The sequence below is a fragment of the Ursus maritimus genome, unplaced genomic scaffold (genome assembly GCF_017311325.1).
Source record: "Ursus maritimus isolate PB19 unplaced genomic scaffold, ASM1731132v1 scaffold_20, whole genome shotgun sequence".
Lineage (NCBI taxonomy): Eukaryota > Metazoa > Chordata > Mammalia > Carnivora > Ursidae > Ursus > Ursus maritimus.
Genome location: NW_024424453.1, coordinates 27,939,042 through 27,965,320, shown reverse-complemented (window position 1 = coordinate 27,965,320; position 26,279 = coordinate 27,939,042). Strand labels below are relative to the sequence as shown.

General features: G+C 41.8%; 1 long non-coding RNA gene across 4 annotated transcripts in view; it reads left to right on the top strand.

The window, feature by feature from the left end:
* LOC103678969 overlaps positions 1–25,306 on the top strand; it is a 34,937-nt gene extending 9,631 nt beyond the window's left edge. For 2 of the 4 annotated variants that reach the window (XR_005836563.1, XR_572786.2), the window contains exons 3-5: positions 8,646–8,788; positions 17,117–17,183; positions 17,476–18,214. This is a non-coding gene — a long non-coding RNA (uncharacterized LOC103678969). Of the gene's footprint in view, positions 1–8,635; positions 8,789–17,116; positions 17,184–17,475; positions 18,215–25,266 lie in introns of those variants that run through there. The other 2 variants (XR_005836564.1, XR_005836565.1) reach the window with 2 other exon arrangements.
* The last annotated feature ends 973 nt before the right edge of the window (positions 25,307–26,279 follow it).

The following is a 26,279-nucleotide window of genomic DNA, read 5'->3' as shown; positions in this document are numbered from 1 at the left end:
GGGGCCGGGGGGGGAAAGGACTCCGTATTAATAGAGACAATGCCAAGAATGAAGAAAATATTTTAAATATGATAATTAATCATATTCCCAAAGAAATTAAAGATAATATAGAATCTGTGAAATAGGAATAGGTTGCTTTTTTTAAAAAAGTCAGTAAAGAAAGTAAGTAAAGAAAGAAAGTAAAGCACTCAGAAAATAAATGATGACAATTAAAAAACGTATAAGACAATAGCAAAGTTGAAATAAAAAGCCAAAGAAATATCCCAGGAAGTAGAACAAACATCTAGAGGTAGAAAATAAGATAGAGAAGATGAGAGAATAAATAAGAGATGGGAGCTATGCTATAGGCCAAGAAGGCTGTGGTCCAGAGTGTTAGGTGGAAGGATCTGGGAGCAAAGTCCCCAAGGAGAGGACAGGAATTTAGATGTAAGTACACAGAAAACTAAGCGGAGGAGGAAAAGGACATTTATGAGCTCCAGGGAAAACAAAACGTTGTTTGAGAAGGGAAAGGCAATTAAACTATACCATCCAGCTCACCAGTGATTAGTATTTATGTTGTCAAAATAAAGTAAACCCTAACTATTGGTAGAGGGATGGCAAATTAGTATGTGTGGAAGTCTTTAGAAGAAGTGCTATCTTCATCTCCCTACTTCGAAATCCGTAAATAATGCTTATAAATCCAGCAGTAGCAATGTGATCCTATTTTAGCAATATAGAGGCAAACATCAAAAGAACCAGCCTAAGGACTAAAGAGAGAATGGAATGGAGGACAGGAGAGGAGCCCGGAAGTCTGCTGCCTTTCTAATGTTCTAGAGGATTATCTGACTTTTAAAATTATATGTATAACTTTGATTTGATAAAAGTTAAATGAAAAGATTGGAATGGGAAATAGAAGGGTCAATGGGAGCACCATGAAGGGGATTCTGCCCACTCTGGGAACTGAGCAGGCTGGTAGACCTCCTTTGCAACTGCAATAACCTGGTAAAAACCTGTGTAACTCACGAGGCAGGATAAAACATGAAGTATTAATTTATGGCAGACTGATAGCTGAGACATCAAATGGCATGTTCACTCGTCTTGGCCACCACAAAAACAAAAAACCTACTAACAGGAATGGCAGACTCCTTAGCTTATCATTTCAAAGCAATTCTGTTCCCTGGCAGATGGGAAACAGTCTGGAAAGTATGCACAAACACAGAAAACTGGTCTCTACTGTGTGTGTGTGTGTATGTGTGTGTGTGTGTGTGTGTGTGTTTGCGCACGTGTATAAGTCCCTTTCACCTGCATAAAAGGAGCTTTGTGCTGGGGAGGACAGAGACGGAGGCGCAGAGCTATAAAAGAAGAACAAGTTGATAAGTGGTGGGACCCTCCTCTCAGCATGAGTTCTCATGAGAGGAAAAGGAGAAGGGGAAGACGGAGCACTGTCCTCAAGGGCAAGGGGATCTAACAGGAAGGAAGATGTATGGGTTCAGGTTCCCAGCTGCAGTTGCTCAGGTGGGTCTTGCACGTCTGATAATAGGAAGCAAGAGGGATAATGGCATTGTCCATTGGTACATGAGAGGGAGCCAGTTTTTCACAGGACCAAGTATGGCTTAGAGGGCTTCTGTGAGCTTGTGGTGAGCCACAAGTTAGCTAGGAGTGAGAGAGACAAGCTAGCCTGGCAGGGTGTGGAGAGTGAACTCAGCTGGTCCCAGGAGGTAAGAGGGACAGGCCTGATCCATGGGATGAAACGGACTGTGCCACTGACTAGAGCTGCCACCTCTCTCAGAGTCGTCATCTCTGAGAGAACACCACAACCACAGGACAGCAGTAGCTGACAAAAAGCATGAGTCCCAGAAGCATAGAAGACAAACAAGGGACGCAGCTCTCCCTCTGCATGGTGACTGTGCTGATGAGTAAAGTTGTTGGATTGTGCTGTATCAGGGAGGAGTGTAAAATGTAAAAAAAGTAAAAATGGAGCTCTGAGCTCCAATTTGATAATCATCCCAAACGTGGCCAAGAAATCTTGGGGTGGGACTGCATGCACCAGAATCGGATTGTCCTCTGGAGGCTAGGACAGAGCCACGGGGTCAGAAATTAAGGCCAGGTCAAGAAATTACTAAGGTTCCAATTGGCACCCTTGAGTTTTTTACACAGCCATAACTGACTATTTTTTCTGTTACACCTGTTTATAGCCTTTGATGTGAGAAGCCATGGAGGCCTGAAGACCTGGTTGTCATCATAGTGGAAGAGTTATTCTTTATTGAGTGCAATACTAAGGGCCAAGTGCTTTATACCCAGAACCTCATTAAATCCTCACACATCCAGTACATAGCCCCGTTCCAATCCCCATTTTACAGGTGAAGGAGCTGTGATTTAAACAGATGAAGTAACTGGAACCTACTACCAGCATAGGTAGTAAAGGGCAGAGCCAGAATTCAGACTTAGTCTGTGCTGATTCCAAGACCTGGGCTGGCGTTGAAGCATAATGTTTAGACTGCACTCAGCCACATAGCCGGGTTTTCTAGAAAGGAGACAGTGTCTGGACATCCGTGGGTGAGTGCACACATTCACTTTCTGGGGGTCTGTGAGCACTCCAGAGAGGTGTGGTCGGAGCAGGAAGGTATGCTCGATGGTGTGGAATGGTTGCCAGGTAAAAACCCTGCTGTGTGGTTAGGTGCTCGAACCCGGTAACGGTAGCAGAGGCTAGTACTGAGAGAGAACCCTGAAAGTCTTCAAGCTCGAGGCACGCGTCTTCCTAAAGTGATTTTGAAGCAGTTGAGGAATTTCTTAAATTTGGAATGGGTTCAATAAATGTCTGTTAAGTGAGGTATTCAGTTCAAGTTCTTTAAACCTGTGCCAAAGAGCTGTCAACTCAGATCACAAAAGATCATAACATTAAAAGCTCTCTGTTCTGGCAAGCTTCATCAAGCCCTGTGCATTTCCCTATTAAATACTTCCACATCTGTCCTCTCTTTCCCAGGTCCCCACACTGCCTTGCACCTTTATCATATCCAGCCTAGGCCATTCACTGTGATAGCTTTATCCATTCAGCAGGTAGGGATTGAATAGTCCTCTGGGTCAGGCAGGAGGCTCAGTGCAGAGACCAGAGATGAAGAAAATGTGGTTCCTTGTGCTCAAGGAGCTCCTAGACTCAGAGGAAGATGAGCACCTGTGGCACAGACTGCTACTGCCCACCCCGAATCCCTTTCTTCCCTAGTGATTGAATTACTGTTCCATGTGGCTGTCCAGCTGGACCATACTTCCCCAGCCTCCCTTGGGCTTAGGTGAGGCCATGTGACCAAGTTCTTGACAAAAGCATGTGAAGGAAGTGGTATATAACACTTCTGGATTGGGAATGTCAGGCCTGCTTCCTCTCTCTATCTCTTCCCACTTTCAGACTGGCCGGAGCCTGGATGTGCTTGGTGACCAAGTTTCGACCCTGCAAGTTAGTGACATAGCCTAAGGGAATAGCAGAGCAATGACTTAGAAGGACCTGTGTCCTTGAATGACCATGAGGGGCAGGTCTCCTCTGAAAACTGTTATATGGGAGAGAAAAATAAATATCCACAGGATTTAAGCCACTGTATTTGGGGAACTCTTTGTTATAGACACTTAATCCTTAGCCTAACCATAATAGGAGTGTTAAAAAAAAAGTATAACCCAAAGTATTCCTGATGCTATGACAAAAGCAGAAAACTCCGTTCAAGAAAGGCAGAAGGTAGGAAAATTAGAGAAGGTGGAGGAGGCTGCCTGGGAGAGAGCACCCTTGCACTGAATCTTGAAAGATGAGTGTTTTCAGCAAATCTACCTGAATTTCTCATCTACCCTTAATTCTTTTGATTGGCCATTTTTGTTCACATTACTTCTTTCAAGTATATATGCTCTCTTATCCCTACTCTCTACCTGTTAAAGCCTACCCAGGATTCAAGACTCAGATTAAATCTCATTTTCTCCAGGGACCCTTCCTTGATCAGCTCCCCAGAAGTGATATCTTCCTCTTCCAAAATCCTCTGGAACTTAGTCTTTATTATTTATTGATCACACATTTTATATCTTTTCTATAAATATCTGGCACTTTTCAGGAGCCTCCCCAGCATCACACTGTCTAGATGTGTTCTGGGATCCCCCAAGAGTATAGGTATACCCCCAAATGTCTATTGCTTTGTAACAAACCTACCTCAAAACTTAGTGGATTAAAATAACTGTTTTTATTGTTCACAGTTCTAAGAGTTGGCTGGTCTCAGTTGCATGGTTCACACTTAAGGCCTTGAATGCTTTTGCATTCAGATAACAAGTGGGGCTGGAGTCAGCTGAAGTCCTGGCTGGGCTAGGTATTCAAGACAGCTCACTTCTGTGGCTTGCAGTTGATGCTGCTCTCAGCTGGGAAGTCAGCAGGTTCTATTAACCAGAGAGCCCACATTTGCCTTCTCCATGTGACATGGGCCCTCATAATTATAGCTGGATTCCAAGAGGATCGAGCAAAACCCTTGTGACTTAGCCACAAAAGACCCAGAATATCACTCTCATCACATTCTGTTTGGTTAAGCAAGACACGAGGGCCAGCCCAGGCAGAGGAATTAGACTCCACATCTTGATGTGAGAAGCAGCAGGTACATTCAGGGAGATAAGGAATTAATGACAGCCGTCCGTGGAGACTATCTTATCATACTGTGTAAACCTGGAATCTGGAGTGATGGTCACTCCCAGATCAAAACTAGTGGTCATCCTGTATTTCCTCATCTACAAATCAGAGCTTCAGGGAGACAGTGCTTCCCCTCCTCCTGGAGTCAATGAGAAGAATTTAATGTTAGTCTGGCATTAACCTGGGATGGGGTAGATGTTCAAATGCCAAGATGTCCACCAAAATCTGGATGGTTCAGTGTTTGTGAGCCAAGAGGTTTCCAGGAGAGGATGGACGTGGTCACGGAGAGAAAATGTCTCTGGTTTAGAGATCAAGTGTTTGCTTATTTGTATTTCTTCTGAAAATCACTTACTACCAATCCTTGCCAACCACCCTAACATGGGGTAAAGGACAAGGATTGCAGCAGAGCCAAAAGTGAGGAAGTGTTACATGATGCTCAACTTGGAGGGAGACTTTAGCTAAGCCCTTAGCCACTCACTTAGTTGAGTTTAGGGCCCAGCACAACATGTCTCCTGTATAGTCTTTGGCTACAGGAAGAAGAGAACATTCCCCCACAAGCTACCACCAGCCACACTGGCCTTTGAACTTTGTGGCAGACAAATAATGACCTCCCAAAAGGGTCCATATCATTAATCCCCAGAAACTGTTTCTGTGTTCTGTTATATGGCAACGGGGAAATAAGCTTGCAGATGGCATTGAGGTTGCTAACCAGCTGAAGATAGGGGAATATCCAGGATTATAAGGGCAGGGCCAGGGTATTAAAAAGGTCCTTAAATGTGGAAGAGGGAGACGACAGAACAGATGGAGTCAGATAAGGAGATACAGGGAAGAAAGCAGAGGTCGGAGTGATGTGCTTGCTGGCTCTGAAGGTGGCAGGGAGCCAAGAACCAAGGAATGTGGCAGCCTCTAGCAGCTGGAAGAGGCGAAACCTGGATTCTCCTCTAGAGCCTCTAGAAAGGGTCACAGCTTTGCCGACACCTTGGGACCCAAATGGACCCCATCTCAGCTATCAGATGCTCTGCTCAGGAATGGGGCTCAATTTCCCTTGCCCCTCTCTTACCTGTACCCTACATCCCTGCCTTAAGAAATGATTTTTTTTTTCCTTTAGAGAGAGCGTGTGGGTGGGCGGGAGCAGAGGGAGAGGTAGGGAGAGAATTTTAAGCAGGCTCCATGCCCAGTGCAGTCTGACACGGAGCTTGATCTCATGACCCTGAGATCATGACCTGAGCCAAAATCAAGAGTCAGACACTTAACCGACTAAGCCACCCAGGTGCCCCAAGAAATGATTCTTGCTTTTAAAAACTCAGCCCCTGATTTAGACCTAATGTTTTTAGCTAATGTCCTTCTCTGCCATTGTCATAGCTGGTTAAAAGCTAATATACAAAAAATATTTTTTATAATACAAAAAAATGTAAAACAGATTACTTCCTTTTTATAATCTTCTCACAAAGTACTCCATACTCATGAAATCAGTCTCCACAGCTTCCTGAACCAGAGCTGTACTCAGTACAAAGTACTGCAGGTAAATAGTAGAGCTGAGGTTTGTGGATTATGCCCCAACTTGATTCTTCCAAGGCACCTCTCTGTTCTCCATCCTTGAAGAACTGCTTAAATGCATTATCAGATTCGCTATCTTCATGTCCTTGCCTCTCTCAAACACATTTGCCAATTCATTCCAATCTGGCTTCCATCTCCCTACTCAATGGAAACTGCCCAAGTCTTGGTTGCCTGTTACCACACCCAATGGTTCTTTCTCTTTTTTCAGTTTACTTCACTTCTCAGCAGTATTTCACACGGTTCTTCTTTAGGAAATGTTTTCCTTATTCTCTTCCTACCTCACCAATGGCTACTTCTTAGCCTCATTTCCTGGCTCCCCCTTCTTACCTGACCTTTGAGTATTGGTGGCCCCAGAGGTCGGATCTGTGTCCAGTCCATTTTTCTCTTGACACTGTTTCCATAAGTGATCTCATCCAAATTTGTGTCTCTTGCTCGTCTCTTTATACCTGTCTTTGTGAGTGGCTTTTTCAGCTCTATGTGTGTCTTTTATAAGCCGGTCGCACTTAATACGGTTCAAAGTCAAACTTGGTTTCCCTTGAATACTGTTCTTCCCCAATATTGCTCACCTCAGTTAAAGGTACCCCTGTTCACCATTACTGAAGCCGAATCCAATCTCCTACCTTTCACTCCACTCCTTTTTCTAAGCCATTAGCAAGTCACATCTTTTCCATCCTGAAAACCTATCCTGAATTCCCTCTACTTCTCTCTAGTTTCAGCAACTCCTTGGAAAGCTCCCTGATTCCCCACCCTGCCTCCGCTATCTACCACTATCCACATGCTCACACACTTTCCCCTAATCTCTCTCTCCTCACTCCCTACCAATTCTCTACCACTCTTCTTTTTATAGTGTTCATCCCATTCTGCTATTGCATTGCTTACCTCTTGACCTCTGTGTTTACATTTAGTCTCCTCAGGGCCAGGACTAATGTGAGTTGAGTGAGACACTTGCCTTGGGCCCAAAACTAAAGGAAAACTCCGTAATCAAGATAAGTAATATTTTAATATAATATTTTAGAAAGTCAAAATGCAAAAAAAATCATGATGAGCAAAGCAAATTCCAGCATCGTACAGTTTAATTTTACCCATAAATTCTTCAATATGTATCCTTATAGATAAGAACAACAATGAAAAAGCAATACAATTCCATTATCACACCTAATGAAATCAATAATAATTCCTTAATATCCTTTTATATCTAGTTCATGCTCCTTTTTCCTTGATTGTCTCACAATGTCTTTTACAGATGGCTTGTTTGAATTGATTTCCAAATAGGGTTCATGTGACAGTTAATGTTGTGTATCAACTTGGCTGGGTTAGGGGATGCTCAGATGGCTGGTAAAATGTTATTTTTGGGTGTGTCTGTGAGGTTGTCTCCAGAAGACATTAGCATTTAAATCAGTAGGCTGAGTAAGAAGGTCACCCTCAACAGTTCAGAGTGGGAATCATCTAACCATTGAGGGCCTGCATTGAACAAAAAGATAGAGGAAGGGCAAATTTGCTCTCTCTGCTTGGACAGAGACATCCATCATCTCCTGCTCCCAGACATTTTTGCTCGTGGCTCTAGAGCATTCATACTCAGACTAGGACTTATGCCATTGGCATCCCCAATTCTTAGGCCTCTAGACTTAGACTAAATTTTATCACCAGTTCTCCTGGGTCTGCAGATGTCAGACACAGATCATGGGACCTGTCAGTCTCCATAACCGTGTGAGCCAATGCCAATAATAAAGCTTCTCTTATATACATCCTATTGGTTCTGTTTCTGTGAAGAACCCTGACGAATATAGTCTACACATCACTGGGGCTGATATATCTCCTAATTTTATTTGTGCACTTTTTCAAGCCATTTGTGTTTTGAAGAAATCAAGTCACTTATATGTAGGGTATCCTACATATCCTCTGTATTTCCTGTAAACTTGGAATTGGGACTTGATTTCAAGTTCAGGTCTTTTCCTTTCCTTTTCTTTTCTTTTCTTTTTTTAGCAATAATACTTCATAGATGATGTTGGAGACTTCTAATTGCATCACATCAGAAGACACATAATGTCTATTTGTCTCTCTTTTTGTGATGTTAAGATGGATCAGTGGATGAAATGATGTGGTGTCTGGGATTTACTTCAAAGTATCCAGCGTGGTGATGGAGTGAGAGGAGTTGGGTGCTGTTATGGATGCAATAGGATTGGCCATGAGCTGATAATTGTTAATCCTTGAGTGAAGGGCATATGGAATCCAGCCTATTAATGTCTATACTTTTTATATGTTTGAAATTGTACATAAAAAAGTTGTTTTTAAAATTTGATTACTCACACTGTACCAGTTTGTGTAGATAGTTTATGAAAACAGTTTCTTTCTTGGGGTCTGCAGCTCCAGTGATACATTTGGTCACACAGACACTGTAAGTTTGGGTAACTGACACTGGACTCCTAGATTCAATCAGGTTTTCCTGACTGACAGCACTTTGCAGGCATTGTCACGATTTGTTGCTGGAGAAATTGTGTGCTGGGTGACTCCACTGGAAGAGACTCTTGGACGTCTGTACTTGGTTTCCTCTGGACTTCACCCTTTGTTGAATTTGCTCTGTACTCTTCATCATAATAAACCATAACTGTGAGTATGAAAAAATTTTTTTAATCTGATTACTAAATTCCAATATTGTCAGCCTGCAGACCCATTGGTTATAAAGTTCCCCCTTAGCCTTGTGCCTTATGGTTTTAGCAGTCATTGATGAGCATTGTTCACATCCAATTATTTGTCAGTACAAATCTATGATATTCTAACTCTATCATGCCTCGTATTGGTTAGCAATTTCTGCATAACAAATTACTCCAAAATTAAGTAGCTTAAAACAATGAGCATTATCTCATAGCTTCTGTGGGTCAGGAATCTGAGAGTGGCTTAGCTGGGTGGTTCTGTTTCACAGTGTCTCATGACATTGCAATTGATCTACTAACTGGGACTTCGGTCATTTGGGGCTGGAGGATCTGTCTCCAAGTTCACTCACATGGTTGTTGGCAGGCCTTAGTTCTCACTGGCTTTTAGCTGGATAACTCAGTTCCTCACCTAGTGAGGTTCTCTATACACTGTTTAAATGTCTCACAATATGGCAGCTTCCCCAGAATGAGTAATGAGAGAGAGAGAGAAAAGGAGAGAGAGAAGAGAATGAGAGAACAAGATGGAAGCCAAAGTCTTTTATAATCTAATCTCAGAGGTGATTATTAAATTAAATTATTAATTAAATTTAATTATTTATGGTATTTAATATTTAGTTATTAAATACCATTATTTCTATGTGCTGCTGGTCAAACAGGTCAGCCCTGGTACAGTGTAGGAGGGGACTACACAAGGTGTGAGTACCCAGAGTCAGGATCTTTGGGGGCCATCTTGGAGACTGGCTACCACATTCTTTTGCATGTATTAGCTGGAAATCTGTAATGGAAAACTCATCTTCATCAACTACTCAGTTACTCTGAAATACAGTTTTTATAAAAGAGGCAAAATAAATTCTTTATTCTTTTCTTTTCTTTACTACTTTTCAAAATAATGAGTTAATGCCCTAACATCCACTTACCTGACCAATGAATTATTTTTTAATATCATTATGGACTCATGATTTTTATATGTTTATGGTGTTTTAATCAAGTACACACATATATCATTATTTTCTCAAACTTGTTTATTTTTAATATTCAAATTCTTCCATTTTTGATTTAGTGGAAAGTCCTTCCTGTTAGCTATTGTGTGCTTTTGGCACAAACCCAGTAGTCTCTGATAATTTTCTTGTTTTCTGGTATACAAGATATTCCAGGCTTGTCTTGTAATTTCCTGCCCTAGCCATTTCTCCAAAGGCCCTGATTCCTTTTAGTTTTTGGTTTATTATTCCATTTTTTTTTTCCTTTTTAGAAAATATACAATCAGGGGCGCCTGGGTGGCTCAGTTGTTAAGTGTCTGCCTTCGGCTCAGGGCGTGATCCCAGTGTTCTGGGATCGAGCCCCGCATCGGGCTCCTCCACTGGGAGCCTGCTTCTTCCTCTCCCACTCCCCCTGCCTGTGTTCTCTCTCCCACTGGCTGTCTCTCTCTCTGTCAAATAAATAAATAAAATTTTTTAAAAAATATATTAAAATAAAAGAAAATATACAATCAAATCTATCAATGTAGATAGATAGATATAGATATATATCTCCATATTTCTCCTGCCTTTTTCTTAAAGGTAGCAAACGATACACACTTTTCCACTTTTTTGACTTAACAATATATCCCAGAGATTGCTTTACAATAAAGCAGAATATATTGATATTTCTGATTACTTTTTACCCAGTCCCCTATTGATGGACAGGTAATACATTTGCAAGCTTTGAAATGAAAACAAAGCAAAATGAATGAAATGAAATGAAAATAAAAAAGAAAGAGGAAACCACAAAGGAAGAGATGGACAACTTTGAATAAAAAACAATTTTAAACTTCTGTACCACAACAAAACAATAAAAATAAAATAACCAAAATAAAAAGGCAAATAGACCAGAACAGGGGTGGTAGGGTGGAGTGGAGGCTCTAAGTTGCAACTACCATGGCCAGAAGACTAACATCTTTGTTATATAAAGAACTTATAAAAAATGTTTTGAATAAATAAATAAACCAACAGCTGTGCTAATAAATCATACAAGTGAAAAAATTCCTAGAAACAAATACGGCAAAAGATTAAAGCCTGTGGTAATCACAGAAATGCAAATTACAACAAGGGGAAAGTATGATTTTTGTCCATTACAGTGATAAAATTTACAACAATGATTATTCCTAATCCTGGTGACAGTGCGAGGAGCTGATATTATTGTACATAGTGCTTCTCCACCATGCAAATCTTGGGAAACAATTTGTCAACTTGAACTAAGAGCCATAAAATATATTTTAATACTTTGACCCAATTATCTCACATCTGGGAATTTATCCCAGGGAAATAATCTAAAAGAAGAAAGAAACTTCTTTTGGTGATGTCCACTGAGTGTCACTGACATGTGAGGGGTTCTGGAGGACCTGGCCCTGAATATACAATGCTCCCGGTGGGTGGCATTAGGAGATGCTTCTCTCTATAAGCATGTGTTTGCATCAGGTGATGTACATGGCAGCTTTGGCATTTTGGTTGAAGAATGAGTAAGTGTTTTCTAGGGAGGATAAAGATGAAGACCATGGGGAATAAGAGGTTTTGAATCTCTACCACCGTAAGACTGAGAGAAGTGGAAAACGAATTAACAAAGGACTATGTGAGACTCCACGTCCAAGCAGTGCAGCGTCAGGGCCTAAACTGCTGAGTGCCATGTGGAGCAAGGACGGGAGTATTCTCCTACCCTCTTCCCTCTGCCATAGACCAACAGACTGTCAGGAAGCAGTTCTTAGCAAGTATTCCACACGGCTCTGGGCGGCAGAGGTAGTATGTCCCCATATGTGTGTCAGGCATAGTGCCTCACATACAGCAAGCACTCAGTGTATATTCCTGAATGAGTAAAAGAATTGGAGTATCCATCACCCCCCTGAGGATGCTGAGAAGGAGCTGAGGCTGATCTGATTGGGTGGGGATGAGAGCTGAGGCAGTGCATGAGTAGGTGGAGGTCCGGATCTGACAATATGGCAGTATCAGTGCCAGTGTGGCTACAACTATGAACATAGTGAAACTGGGAAGTTCTGCTTATATTTATAATACTGAAGTACTGGAAACAATCTAAATGTCTAACCATACATTATGGAATGTGCAATTAACAAAAAGTTACGCAAACATAAATTTGCATTAAAGATGGCTCAACGGTACTCTCAATTTTCTTCTTCCTGGACACATGGAAGGCTACATTTTCCAGGCCTCCCTCCCCACACTCTGCCTTGCTGTAAGATATGGGAAGTAATGACTAGGAAGTGATAAATATTCTTCTGGGCTCAAGCATTAAGAGCCCATGTGTGAGTCTCCATCCCAATTAAGGAGAAGAGTGTGTGTTCAGATGGAAGTGCCATAAGGTTCAAGGTGGCTTCATCTCTAAGTCACCACATGGTGGATAGCTGCACGAGAGTCACTAAGGTCCATAGGGGAAATTGGGCAAACAAGGAATAAACCCTTATTATGTTAAGTTTCTGAGATTTGGGTATTGTTTGATACTGAAGCATAACCTATCCTATACCTAAGAGGCAACACAGAAAATGTTTCAAGACACAATATTTAGAGAATGCAAACTGACTCTTAAGTATGGACAAAGCAAGATGTTTCTGTTACCATACTGAGGTTATGAGTGTTACCTTTGCATTTTTCTTCTTCACTCCTAAACTTTTTTTTTATTGTTGCTCTACTGTCTTTATAACTAAAAATAAAGTAATGTGAAGGAAGAAGGAAGAGAGGAAGAAAGGAAAAGAAATTGGGAAGCCCCTGCTCCCTCTCTCTCATCTCTGAGCCCCAGGGTGCCATTGGCTTCCTCTGAACCATCTAGCAGCTCTACACAGACAGCTTTTATGTGATAACAGCTATGTGTGAACACTATCAAAGCTTATATACATTATGTCTACACAGAAGTCTATAAAGTAGGGTGCCTGGGTGGCACAGTCAGTTGTGTGTACAACTCTTGATATCAGCTGAGGTCATCATGGTCTTGGGATCGTGAGATCAAGCCCCATGTTGGGCTCCGTGCTCAAGATGGAGTCTGCTTGAGATTCTCTCTCCTTCTCCCTCTCCCCCTCCCACTTTTGCTCGCTCTCTCTCTCTCTCTAAAAATAAAAAAAATAAATCTTAAAAAAAAATTTATAAAGTTGCTGCTACAATGATCATTTTACCAGTGTGGAAATTGTGTAAGTAATTCAGTAAGTAAATTCAGCAAAGTTGTCGCTTGCTCAAGGTTACGTATTAAGTTAGTGGCAGATCCAGGATTCAAATCCAGGGCAACCTTCCTTGTAACCAGCCTGTCCATCTCTACAACTTAGCTGACTGGTAGACCCGGAAAAAGTATAACTTTTGGAAGCTTCCCTTATCTTTCTGCCTCGAAAATCCACTGCACTTTCTTCCCTACCTCCCACATGATAGCCTGCTTTCTGTTTCCTTAGCAGAGCTAACTTTTACCTAATGTTTGTATCTTAATCTGTTTGTGAACAACAGAGAGGCAGCAGTAATGGTTTCCTATTGTCTGTGGTGTGGCTGCAGAGATCCATGTGGAACCGGTTGTGTTCTTCCTCTCCCCAAGGCCCTGTCAAAGGAAGTGTGATGTGACAATGAGATTTGCACCAGGTAGAGGCAAACAGAGCTGCTGAAGTCCCAGTTATGCCTCTTATGAGCTCTACGACCTTAGGCAATTCTCTTCACATTTCTGAGCCTCTGGTTTCTCCTTTATAAGAATGTCATAATCTCTGCCTACTTCTTGTGAAATCCACATAGAAAAGTTCTTTAAAAAGTGTTAGTGCCAGAGAAATGACCGGTAATGTTGTTATTTTCCATAGCAGATATGGGATCAGGACATGGAGAAGGAGGAGACATAGCTGGTGCCTGCATTAACTAGAAAACGATCTTATTTCCCTCACTGCTATCTGGTCTGGTTCAGGTGCTCAGAGCTGGCTCACATTTGATCTCTTCCTCCTGCATAGCCAGGGCTCGTTTAAGTTCCCTGAGACGTGAAGTGGATGACGAGATGAGTATCTGTGTTTGAGCAAACCCTTCATCCACTTGTGTTTCTCACCCTCCTTCCCCAAGATTGTCTCTAGGAAGAGACATCTACTTCTTATCTAATAACTATATGCTCTCCCACATTTCCTAGCCCTCCTGCAATTATGTGGAGCCATGTGACTGATTTCAGACAAAGGGTTGTGGGTGGAAATGATACCCCCCACTTCTAGGCTGATGCACTTAAGAACTAGCATGTGTCCTCCATCTCTCTCTTCCCTTGCTCTGAAGAGGGTGACCAGATGGCCCAGCTACAATTCAGAAGACTCCATTGGTCTGGCTCTCTGAGACTCAGTATATAGACCCTGCCAATTGATTTTGGACATGTATCATGAGCAAAAGGTAAATTCTATTTCATGTTGACAAGATTTTGAGGCTGTTTGCTGCCAAAGGAAAGCCTCTCCTCTCCTGGATATAGACTAGGGCGTGGGTGATTGATTCTCTGCAGAGAATCTGAGCATAGGAAAGGACACAAGGAAGATGTTTCATGGCATTTGCTCTTGGCCATGAGAGCCTCCAAATTACTCCTGTTTGGCATATGAAGAACATAAAGTGTGTTTTTAGAACTATTACTCATTCACTGAAAATATTAAAAACATAAGTGGCACAGAGAGATAGAGAAGGGGGGGAGGAGGGAAGCAGGGATAGAAAGAAAGAGAGAGGAAGGGAGGGTGAGCTGAGCCAATCAGACCATTCCAGTCTTTTGATGATGCCCCTGAAAAGTCCTGGTGAGATGTGGGAAGGCAGCCAAAGGGGGCGTTGAGCAAGATAAGTAAGTGGGGAAAGATTAGAGCAAGCCTGCAGAGAAAGAAAAACAAAACAAAACCCCCTTGTTTCTGGGCTTTCTTGGCTGTGCTTCTTGCCCTTGGTTTCATCATTGGTTTGACAAATATTTATTGATGTGCCAAGCAGGGTTCTGGGACTGGATATCCAGCTTGAACAAAACACAATGCCTGCCCTCGTAGACCATACGTTTTATTGGGCAGCTGGAGAACAACCCAACAGATATGTGTAAATGTGGTATGTTAAAGATGACACGTGATGGAGAAAAAGCAGGGGGAGGTGACAGAGGATAGGACGGCTCCAGTTTTTAAAGGGTGGTCAGAGAAGGCTTCACTGAGAAGGTAATCCCATCTGAACAAAAACCTAAAGAAAGTGAAGGAGCTAGCAATGTGGCTATCTGAGAGAAGTGTGAGCCACAAGGAAGCCAGTGTGGCTGGGTTGAGTGGCAGAGGAAGAGGGCGGTAGGGGATGAGATTCAAGAAGAACCAGGGAAGGCAGATCAAGGTAAGGACTTTGCTCAGAGATGAGAAGCTATTGTTGGATTTTGAGCAGATGGATGTTATGAGCTAATTTACGTTTTATTATTTTATTCATTTTGTTTCATTTTAATTCTGGTTAGTTAACATACAGTGTAGTATTCATTTCAGGTGTACAATATAGTGATTCAACACTTCCATGTAACACCCGGTGCTCATCACAAGTGCACTCTTCAATCCCCATCACCTGTTTCACCTCTCCCTGTACCCACCTCCCTTCTGGTAACCATCAGATTGTTTTCTATAGTTAGGAGTCTGTTTCTTGCTTTGTCTCTCTCTCTCTCTTTTTTCCCCCTTTGCTCATTTGTTTTGTTTCTTAAATTCCACATGAGTGAAACACTGGTATTTGTTTTTCTCTGACTGACTTATTTCACTTGGCATTATACTCTCTAGCTCCATCCTTATTGTTGCAAATGGCAAGTTTTCATTTTTTATGGCTGAATAATATTCCATTATAGATATGGATATATATATATATATGTACTACAACTTCTTTATCCATTCATTTATTGATGGACACTTGGGCTGCTTCCATAATTTGGCTATTGTAAATAATGCTTCTATAAACATAGGGGTACATGTATCCCTTTGAATTAGTGTTTTTGTATTTTTTGAGTGAATACCTGGTAATGCAATTAATAGGTCATAGAATAGTTCTATTATTAACTTTTTGAGGAACCTCCATACTGTTCTCCACAGTGGCTGCACCAATTTGCATTCCCACCACTGCAAGAGGATTCCCCTTTCTCTGCATCCTCACCAAAACCTGTTGTTTCCTGTGTTAATTTTTGCCATTCTGACAGGTATGAGATGACATCTCATTGTAGTTTTGACTTGCATTTCCCCAATGAGCGATATTGAGCATCTTTCCATGTGTCTGTTGGGCATCTGTATGTCTTCTTTGGAGAATGTCTGTTCATGTCTTCTGCCTGTTTTTAATTGGTTTATTTGTTTTTTGGGTTTTGGGTTTTATCAGTTCTTTATATATTTTGGATACTAGACCTTTATCGGATATGTCATTTGCAAATATCTTCTCCTATTCAGTAGGTTCCCTTTTAGTTTTGTTGGTTGTTTTCTTCTCAGTGCAGAAGCTTTTTATTTTGATATGGTCCCAATAGTTTATTTTTATTTTATATCCCTTGCCTGAGAAGACCTATCTAGAAAAATGTTGCTATGGTTGATGTCAGAGAAGTTACTGTCTGTGTTCGCTTCTAGAATTGAGCTAATTTATATTTTAAAAGGATGACTATGGTTGCTACATGGATAGGATTGCCAGATTTAGCAAATAAAATTTAATCATGTCCAGTTAAATTTGCATTTCAGATAAATGAATAATTTCTAAGTAGAAATATATCCCATATAGTATCTGTGACATCTTTATACTAAAAAATGACTTGTTGTTTGTCTGAAATGCAAATTTAACAGTGTCCTGTATTTTATCTAGCAATCCTATACACGGAGAAAGATTAGGGCAAGAGGTGAAAGCTGGATCAGCTTGGGTGTTGCAATAAACCAGGCAAAAGATGAGAGTGGTTCAGACTGGGGTGAGGGGTGGTGATGGTGAGAAGTTTTGGTTGAATTCTAGTATATAGGGTCCCCCGTGTATTCTCTCTCTCTCTCTCTCTCTCTCTCTCTTTCTCTCTCTTTCTCAGGCCTTTTCTGTGAACTAGTTTGATTCATTTTGCAACCAAAACTTGGGAGGATGTGGTTGGGGGCCTTCTGCCATAGGGGAAGGATGTGGGTTTAACCACAAGTTTCATATAGTTTTAGAGAATCCATGAAAATAGAATTAGTCACTCAAAGGTAGAAAGGAGCCAAAGGCCAGTGACAGTCCTGAAAGAGCTCCTTCCCTCCCTACTCAGGGCCATGGTGATCAGCCCCTGGGGAGGTAAGAAAACACACTGACATGACACTTCCTTTTTGGTTTCTTCTCCTTAGCTTGGCTCTAGCAGACACCTCTTGGCTGGAAGAAGAGTAGAAGATGGCCTGTGGGGGAATGGTGACAGTAAGTGGATCTTTTTTTATTCAGTATTTTTGTTCTGTACTCAGATCTGTTGTTCTGAGCCAATATGCTGAGGACTTTCTTAGAGAACAGGCCAACCTCTTCTGGATTGTTGGAGTTGGTGGGGGGAGGGCCCCTACAATGTGTGCTAAGTGCTAGGTGTGTTACTCACCGCAAGCCAGAGCCAGACATTATCACCTTCTTTTCCTGGTGAGGAACTGGCACAGAAAGGTTCAGCAACCCCCCCAGGGGCACTTTGCAGGACTCACCAATTTCCCATCATCATTACTTATAGAAGCCAACAAAAATCACTTCAGTGCTGATGAACTGAGAGCTTGAGAGGAGAAGATATGGCAGCTGTACAGTTTCTATTCCACGAAGAGTTTCAGACCAAGTGTTTGGTCAATAAGAGACCCACATCAACATAATCCTTACCAGCTGGCTTCCCTCCCTGCCTGCCTCCTGCTTCATTCCTTCCATTGTTCAGCAAAAGTATATTGAGCAACTTCTATATGCCAGTTCTATGCGAGGCCCAAGGATTCATTGGTAAACAAAAACCCATCTGTGAAGTTGAAGTTTGAAGGAAGAGGGTAGTTCCTCAGGTCAGAGGTGAGAGATGGGGGAATTGTTGCATGAGGAAAGCTAGTGCCAATGCTGTGTGGCAGGAGGGAGGGTGGATAATAGCAGGGGGTGGAGGAAGGCTGGAGTGGACACAGGCAGATGAGGGATGCTGTGGGAGGGTGTCCAGCAGGTCATGATTAAGGACTTCAGTTTTTATCCCAAGAGCCAGGAGATGCCATGGAAGTACTTTACACAGGACTGTGACATGATCAGCTTTGCATTTTGAAAAGATAAAACCCAAATGTCTGTAACTGGAGAACGGGTTAGATCAGTTAGGATACATCCATGTAGGGAATACCAGGCATCTGTTCGAAAGAATGAATATAATAGCATGATCTCTAAAAATATGGTTTAAAAATATGAAATACAGGGGCGCCTGGGTGGCACAGCGGTTAAGCATCTGCCTTCGGCTCAGGGCGTGATCCCGGCGTTATGGGATCGAGCCCCACATCAGGCTCCTCTGCTATGAGCCTGCTTCTTCCTCTCCCACTCCCCCTGCTTGTGTTCCCTCTCTCGCTGGCTGTCTCTATCTCTGTCGAATAAATAAATAAAATCTTTAAAAAATATATATGAAATACACAACACTGCATTGTGGGACACCTGGGTGGCTCAGTCAGTTAAGCGTCTGTCTTTGACTCAGGTCATGATCACAGGGTCCTGGGACTGAGTCCCACATCAGGCTCCTTGCTAGCGGGGAGCCTGCTTCTCCCTCTGCCTGCCGCTCCCCCTGCTTATGCTCTCACTCTCTCTGACAAGTAAATAAATAAAATCTTAAAAAAAAAAAAAAGAACCCTGTGCATTGTATATTATCATTTGTGCAGGAAATACATATATATAAACAGTTGATTCTTGTTATTCATGGTAGTTACATTCTATAAAGTTGCCACAAACACTGAATTAGCAGATACTAAACTGTTGCTCCCAGGGGAAATACAGGGTTAGGTTCCTGCCAGCATCGACTGATCAATACATATATAACCTGAATTTATGTGTGTTTTTGTTTAAGGACATTTTATTTAATATATATTGTTGATTTATAAACATTGAACTCTCGGCCAGCAGCAGCACTATGACTCACTCCTGGAAGTTCATCCAGCACATGTATTTTCTCCAGAAGACACATCATAGCCTTCCTGCTCTAGGAACACTAGACGACACTTTAGCACTGAGATTGGAGGCCACTTTAAACAGTGAAATCATCAAGAAAAAGCACAAAAATGTGAAAAATGTGGCACTGAATAGGCTGCAAAAAGGACAGTTATTTATAGCATGAGAGCCGAAATCAGGAGGCAGAACGCCATCTCCTTTGACCTCAGCTGGGATCATGTGTGTTGGGCAACTCAAGTCTTCGCATCTCTGTAAAAGTCTGCAGATGACTGTGGACGTGCTAGAATATTGCTGTCGGGGTTAAAATTTAGCAAGTAGTTGAATTTGCAAATATGGAACCTGCGAATATGAACGTCAACTTTTTAGGGAAAATAATCTCAAGCTTATACATTGCAAAAATGAAAATAATATAAGAATATTCATCGGTACTTTACCCAGATTCACCTGTTGTTAACATTTTACCCCATTTGCTTTATGATTTATGCCCTCTGTCCCCTCTCATATACAAACACACACACACACACATTTTTTTTCCTGAGTCATGTGAGAGTAAGTTATATACATAATGGCCCTTTACCCCTAAATATGGCAGTGTGTATTTTCTAATAAGGAATTCTCTTGCATAGCCACAGTACACTTATACCAACTTTGATAACTTTAACATGAATACAGTGCTTTTATCTACCAGCCTTCTTAACTCTGGAACACATTTAAAAACCTTTCTTTGTGTGTTGTGATATTGGTGCTTGGTAACCACCACTTTTTAAAAGCAATATTTTGGGTTTATCTGATGCTTCCTTATAGTCTGGTTATGCATCTCCCCCAGAACCCTGTATAGGTGATGACATACAATATATTTCTGCTAAAGCACATGGAGTATCTGTGGAGGGAAGCTAAAGAAACTAGTGTCAGGGGCGCCTGGGTGGCACAGCAGTTAAGCATCTGCCTTCGGCTCAGGGCGTGATCCCAGCGTTCTGGGATTGAGCCCCACATCAGGCTCCTCCGCTACGAGCCTGCTTCTTCCTCTCCCATTCCCCCTGCTTGTGTTCCCTCTCTTGCTGGCTGTCTCTATCTCTGTCAAATAAAAAAAAAAAAAAAAGAAAGAAACTAGTGTCAGGGATTGTCTTTGGAGAAGACAACTGGGAGTCTGGAGGAGAGACTGGGGAAGGAGAGTGACTTTTCATCGTATACACTTATTTGAATTGTGTACTAGGCGTATGTGTAGTACCTTTTCAAAAACTAAGTTCTAAAAACCCTGGAAGGTCAGTGGGTCTAGTGTTATACCCCTCATTTTCCATATGGAGAAACAGGCTCAAAGAGGGTAAGTGTGCAGCAGGAAGCCTCTCCTCTGGGTCTGTGGGCCTGCCGTCCCTCAAACTGCTCCTCTGAAACTAGGCATATGCAGGTTGCAGTGAGTGCTGGAAGAGAGGAGAGTGAGGGCGGATGTAAGACAAGGCTTCCGGAAGGAGGAGACCCCTGAGCTGAGTGCAGAGAGGTGAGAAGTTAGCCTGTATCCGAGGGTCCCAGGACTAGAGGATGCAAGGAGGAAAGGGGAAACAGGAAGGAGGGTATTTCAGACAAAGTGCCTTGGATCCACAGGGTAGCAGGCTTTCACGTGTATACTACCCAATCAGTTCTGCAAAGAAAATTGGGATCTTCCCTAGCAGACCCGCCCTGTTGTGTAGTGAGGAAGCCTGGGCATGCTTTTAACAATAGACTGTCTCTTCCCATTCAACAGTCTCTGTTCAATCTGAGTATTCAATCTCCTTGGAGTTGAACTCCCTCATGTGGCTGGTTTCCATAGACTCTTGGAAAACACTCTGAACTCTGTCCCTTTCCCTTCCTCTCCTCAAGATGTCCTCTGGCTATCTGGGTTAATAAGGACCTTTAGCATATCCCCTGAAGTGGGGACCCTCGGTACCCTCAGATCTTCTGGACCTCTGCTGATTTCTGTGAGGAGAGGGGCATCACTCCTGTCAGTTAACATGAGAGATGAGACTGGTCCCATATGGCATCCTGGGGCAATGTGCTGCCAGGGCCAGCTACATAATTTGCAGGACTCAGGGCAAAATAAAAACACATGATCCCCTTGTCCAAAAAGCAGGGGGAAAGTACTAGTACAGGTACTAAAATTTTAAAGTTTTCCTTTTTCTTTTGAGGTCTCTCTCTTTATTTGTCATGGTGTTTTTTATTTGCTATTTAATGACATTTTATTTTATTTTTTTTTTAAAGATTTTATTTATTTATTTGACAGAGAGAGAGACAGCCAGCGAGAGAGAGAACACAAGCAGGGGGAGTGGGAGAGGAAGAAGCAGGCTCATAGCAGAGGAGTCTGATGTGGGGCTCGATCCCACAATGCCGGGATCACGCCCTGAGCCGAAGGCAGACGCTTAACCGCTGTGCCACCCAGGCGCCCCTAATGACATTTTAAATAAAGCAAAATTAAAATTTCATACTATTACTATGACCTTTACCATTCGTCTTTATATTGTGCAATGCCAGTTTTAAATGCAAAATTTAAAAGCATTTAACTCATATGCAAAATCACAGGAATTATACAATTTGTATTTTGTAGATTGGGCAGGCATTTGTATTTTACTCATACCCAAGAGTGGAAACATTGTATAAAGCCAGCACTTTAATTTTTGATGTGTTCACATTGTACCAACATTCTCTACCTTCACCTTACTGTCTAGTAAAGAGGGGCTGAATGTCAATAAACTATGGGTTGCCCTATCTTTTATCTGTCATCATTTTCAAATGAGTAATTGACTAATACAAGGAAGTAACACAAGTAAATAAGGATACAATAGGTCCTTGGTCATTTGTGTTTCTTAGAATGCCACTCCCTTCTTTCTGCATATCAAACAAGTTCTGGTTCCAATGGAAAGCATGTCTTCTTAGAGCTGTCAGCTCCTGCTTACTAAGACATGGACATAACATGCTTACCTTGTGCTTGCTTGGAATCTTGCCAAAATCCCACACATTGTGGGTCCACTGGAAATCTGTGCTCCCAGTACATTGCAAACACTATATACATATGCAAATGGGTGGCAAGGAACAGGAGGCTCACATATTGCACATCCTCCATAAAATCAATTAAAAATTGAAAACAGGGGGGCGCCTGGGTGGCACAGCGGTTGGGCGTCTGCCTTCGGCTCAGGGCGTGATCCCGGCATTATGGGATCGAGCCCCACATCAGGCTCCTCCGCTATGAGCCTGCTTCTTCCTCTCCCACTCCCCCTGCTTGTGTTCCCTCTCTCGCTGGCTGTCTCTATCTCTGTCAAATAAATAAATAAAATCTTAAAAAAAAATTGAAAACAGGAATAGCAAAGAATTAAATCAATGCTTGCATGGAGGCCCTATCAGAAAATTGTGTGAATCCGAGCACACGATAAGCATTTTATGGAAGATGTATAGCAGGCATGACCTGCATTGTTTTAGAACAAGGTCTGCAAGGACCAATGACACACATATCACACATATCTTCTCTGCTCATGTATACACTCCGTTGACCCATTGGATTTCACTTACAAAACACAAGTTCAAAGATAACATTATTCAGAATTTTAAGGTGGTGACAGTCATAAAATAAGTGTGGACTCTTCTGAATGAGGGGATTTAGGCAATCGCACAGGTCGCATGTCCATGAAGATGGGCATGGGGAGGGCTGCCTACTTCTGTTCCCTGCCCGCTGGGTGTGGTGGATAGAATGGTTCAGCTTCAGCAGCCACCTTGGCCCATGTGGATGAGGGCCACATCTAGGAATAGCAGAGAGAAAAGATGGGATGGACCTGGGTTTCTCACACTTTACCAGCCCTGGATAGCCAACCTGCAGGCTTTTACATGGCAGAATAAATCTGGGTGTGTGTGTGTGTGTGTGTGTGTGTGTGTGTTCTTTTTATTTTCTTTAAAGATTTTATTTATTTATTTGAGATAGAGATAGCAAAAGAGAGCATGAGCAGGGAGTGGGGAGAGGGAAAAGCAGGATCCCCACTGAGCAGGGAGCCTGACACGGGACTCAGTCCCAGGACCCCGGGATCATGACCTGAGCTGAAGGCAGACGCTTAACCAACTGAGCCACCCAGGCACCTCCTGTGTGTGTGTTCTAAGCCATGATTAAATTGTGCATTTTTAGACTACTATGAAGCCAAACCTAATCCTATCTGATAGAGCACCTTTGTGTCCCTTCACCTGGGATACGGGAACTTCTGGATCCCTTGCAAGCCACTTGGAAGCCATGAGGAGCCAGAGACGTGACCTCTGGCTCAAATATCCAGCTATTCAGCTAACTCCAACTGTGACTGCTGAGCCATTTTTCTGTGCCATGTCTGAAGTGCCCTCCTGTGGGGTTTGTCTTGGATGACAGGTTGTCAAACTATATGGCCCATGGGCTAGCCACCTGTCTCATAAATAGAAATTTTAGGGGTACCTGGGTGGCTCAGTTAGTTATGCATCTGACTCTTGATTTCGGCTCAGGTCATGATCTCAGGGTTGTGAGGTGGAGATCTGCATGGGGCTCTGGCCGTGTGGGGAGACTGCTTAAGATTCTCTCCCTCTCCCTCCACCCCTCCCCTCCGTCCACTCGCACATGCTCTTGAGTGTGCTCTCTCTCTCTCTCTCTCTCAAAAATAAAAGTTTTATTAGAGCACAGCCACACTTATTCATGTAGATATTGTCTATGGCTGCTTTGGGGCTGTACTAGCAGAGTTGAATAGTTCCAAGATAGTAGTTACTTTTGGCCTTGGAAGATTTCACTGTCTAAGAATGCCACTGGTTCCCCCCACGGTCCATCTAACCCTCAGGGGTTAGAAGCCTGAGGGTTTCACCACCTTCCTCCTCTTTTTCCTCTTACAATCCTCAGGCCAGAGACTCAGGCTTTCCAACCGGTATGCTGGTAAATATTTAACAATGGGCTCTCTGGGAGGACAAAAAGCCCTCATGTATAGAGTGTGACCATATCTGTGGTGTAAATATTCCCAGTATGGCTAATTTCAAGCTAACAACACAACACCAATGAGGAGTTGGAGAGAAAGGAAGACAATCAGCTCTAGGGAGCAGTTAAAGACAGTTTCAGTATGTCACTGGAGCCACTTCCTTTACATCTGGCCTGGGCTCTTACCCCAGTTTTGCATTTAATGGAACCCTAAACTCTAATCAGCCAGGCCTGGCTTTTGCCATACTAATTGCAGCTAAAGGAATTTAGAGAATTTAGTTTCCTGGCTTTCAGCAGATTTTCCCTTCTACTTTGTCAAGGTTTATAATATTTACATTCTGTTCTGTTCATTTCGTTGCATGTTTTGTCTACAGATTGAGTCTAAGATATTAAACCCCATATAAATCACATTATTGTAACATATAATTACAATGTTATAATTGTGTAAATATTGTTTGCTGCAGAATCAAGCCCTGTGACTGGAGCTCTTAAGAATGAAACAGCCTTAGATTACTAAATGTTTGTAGGTCAAAGGAGAATGTTCCAGGCATCAAAGTTCAAGCTAGTATGAGTTCATTTTCTTTCTATCTTTATGTTTCTTCTTATACTCAGCATCCACTTTTTTAAACAAATTTCACATATTTTTTTAATTACTTTGTTTTAGTGGGACATCTTCCTGAGTGATTTCTTCATAGACTATGCATGAATGGTAAATTTTCTGACTCCCTGGATTTTTGAAAATGTCTTTATTGTATCTTCACTTGGGTAGTAATTTGGCTGGCTGTAGAATTCCAGATTCAAATTAATTTCCCTGCAAGATCTGATGGCTGTTTCTTCATATGTAAGCTGGTTTTTCTTTCTGGAAGTTTATATGATTTTTCTTTTTATGCTTTCAGTTCTGAAGTTTTATCCAAGTGCACTTAAATGTGATATTTTTTTAGTATACTCACTCATTGGCCCTCTGTGGGTCCCTTAAAACAACACAAAACCAAAACAATACATGTATTTGATTTAATGCCAAAATGTATCACGAGGAAAACAAAGATGGCAATAATACCAGATGACTCCAGTTAACATTTTTTAAAGCATAAAATAATACAATATCATGCAAAGAGTGAAAACAGTTCTTTTTCACTTCACATAGTCAGCTTTCCCTCATTCCACTCGTAGCTGTATCATCATGGACCTAACCAGTACCTTGTTGATGGAAATTTAGATCATTTCAAGTTTTACATTGCTGTAAACAATACTGCAGTTAAACAACTTAGAACCATTATCAATATCTTGACATGCTTTAGTGAGTATATGCGAGGAAGAAATTCCTAGTAGTGACATTGCTGGAATAGTGAGCAAGGACATTTTATTTATTTATTTTTAAAGATTTTATTTATTTATTTATTTATTTATTTATTTATTTAATAGCGAGACTAAAGGGAGAGGGACAAGCAAACTCCCCACTGAGCGTGGAGCCAGATTCAACGAACCTGAGATCATGACCTGAGCTGAAATCAACAGTCAGACACCTAACCTACTGAGCCACCCAGGCACCCTGAGTAAGGAGATTTTAAATTTTGATCATATTTTGCCAGTTTCCCCGATAAAAAACGTTTGCATTCTAAATAACATCCAATTCTCATTCACTTACTAGTACTACGTATTATCAGGATTTCTAAGTATCACCAGTTGGGATAAACAAAAACATCAGTGTTTTCCTATGTATTTTTTTAGCTGAATGTTTGGTTTAGTATTGTTTCCTGTGTTTATTGGCCATCTGAATTTCTTTTCCTTAACTCCCCATTCATGTTCCTGGCCTCTGTGGACCCTTGCTCAGAGGATTTGTGTTTTTCTTTGCGTCAGAAGAATGTCCTTTGGTTACTTCCTCAACTGTCTCCTCCCGCTGTCTTCTCTGTCTTTATCCTGCATCCAGACATCTAGATTTGTTCTTGTGTCATTTTTATCTCATATGTTCCATCTGTTGGTTTTTACTCTGTTTTAAAGGAAATGTTTTTCAACTTTATCTTGCCACATTCAGCTTGTGTTTAAAATTTTTCCATTATTTTCAAAAATCGAAGCAGTGCTTGAAGGTTATTTTATAAATAAAATATGGCTTTACGGTTTACAGATAGCACTGTCTTGCAGTTTCTTGCTCCTGATACCCTTTCCTAAACCTTTTAGCTATTTTTTTCTGGTACGTACTTCTGTATTTCTCAACTCTAGACATTATCTTTTGACTTCGTATTATAGAAGGTAAATGATTAGCACTAATACCACCTCCTTGCCCAGACCGTCGTTCTCTCCATCCTGCTGTGATTGCTATGACCAAATTTTTTGTTACATTATTTTACTTTTGGGGGGATAAATATGAGTATAGTTTATGGCTGAGCCAAAGAGTTCATTATGGTTATGTTTTCTTCGTCTCTTTTTTTCCTGAAGTT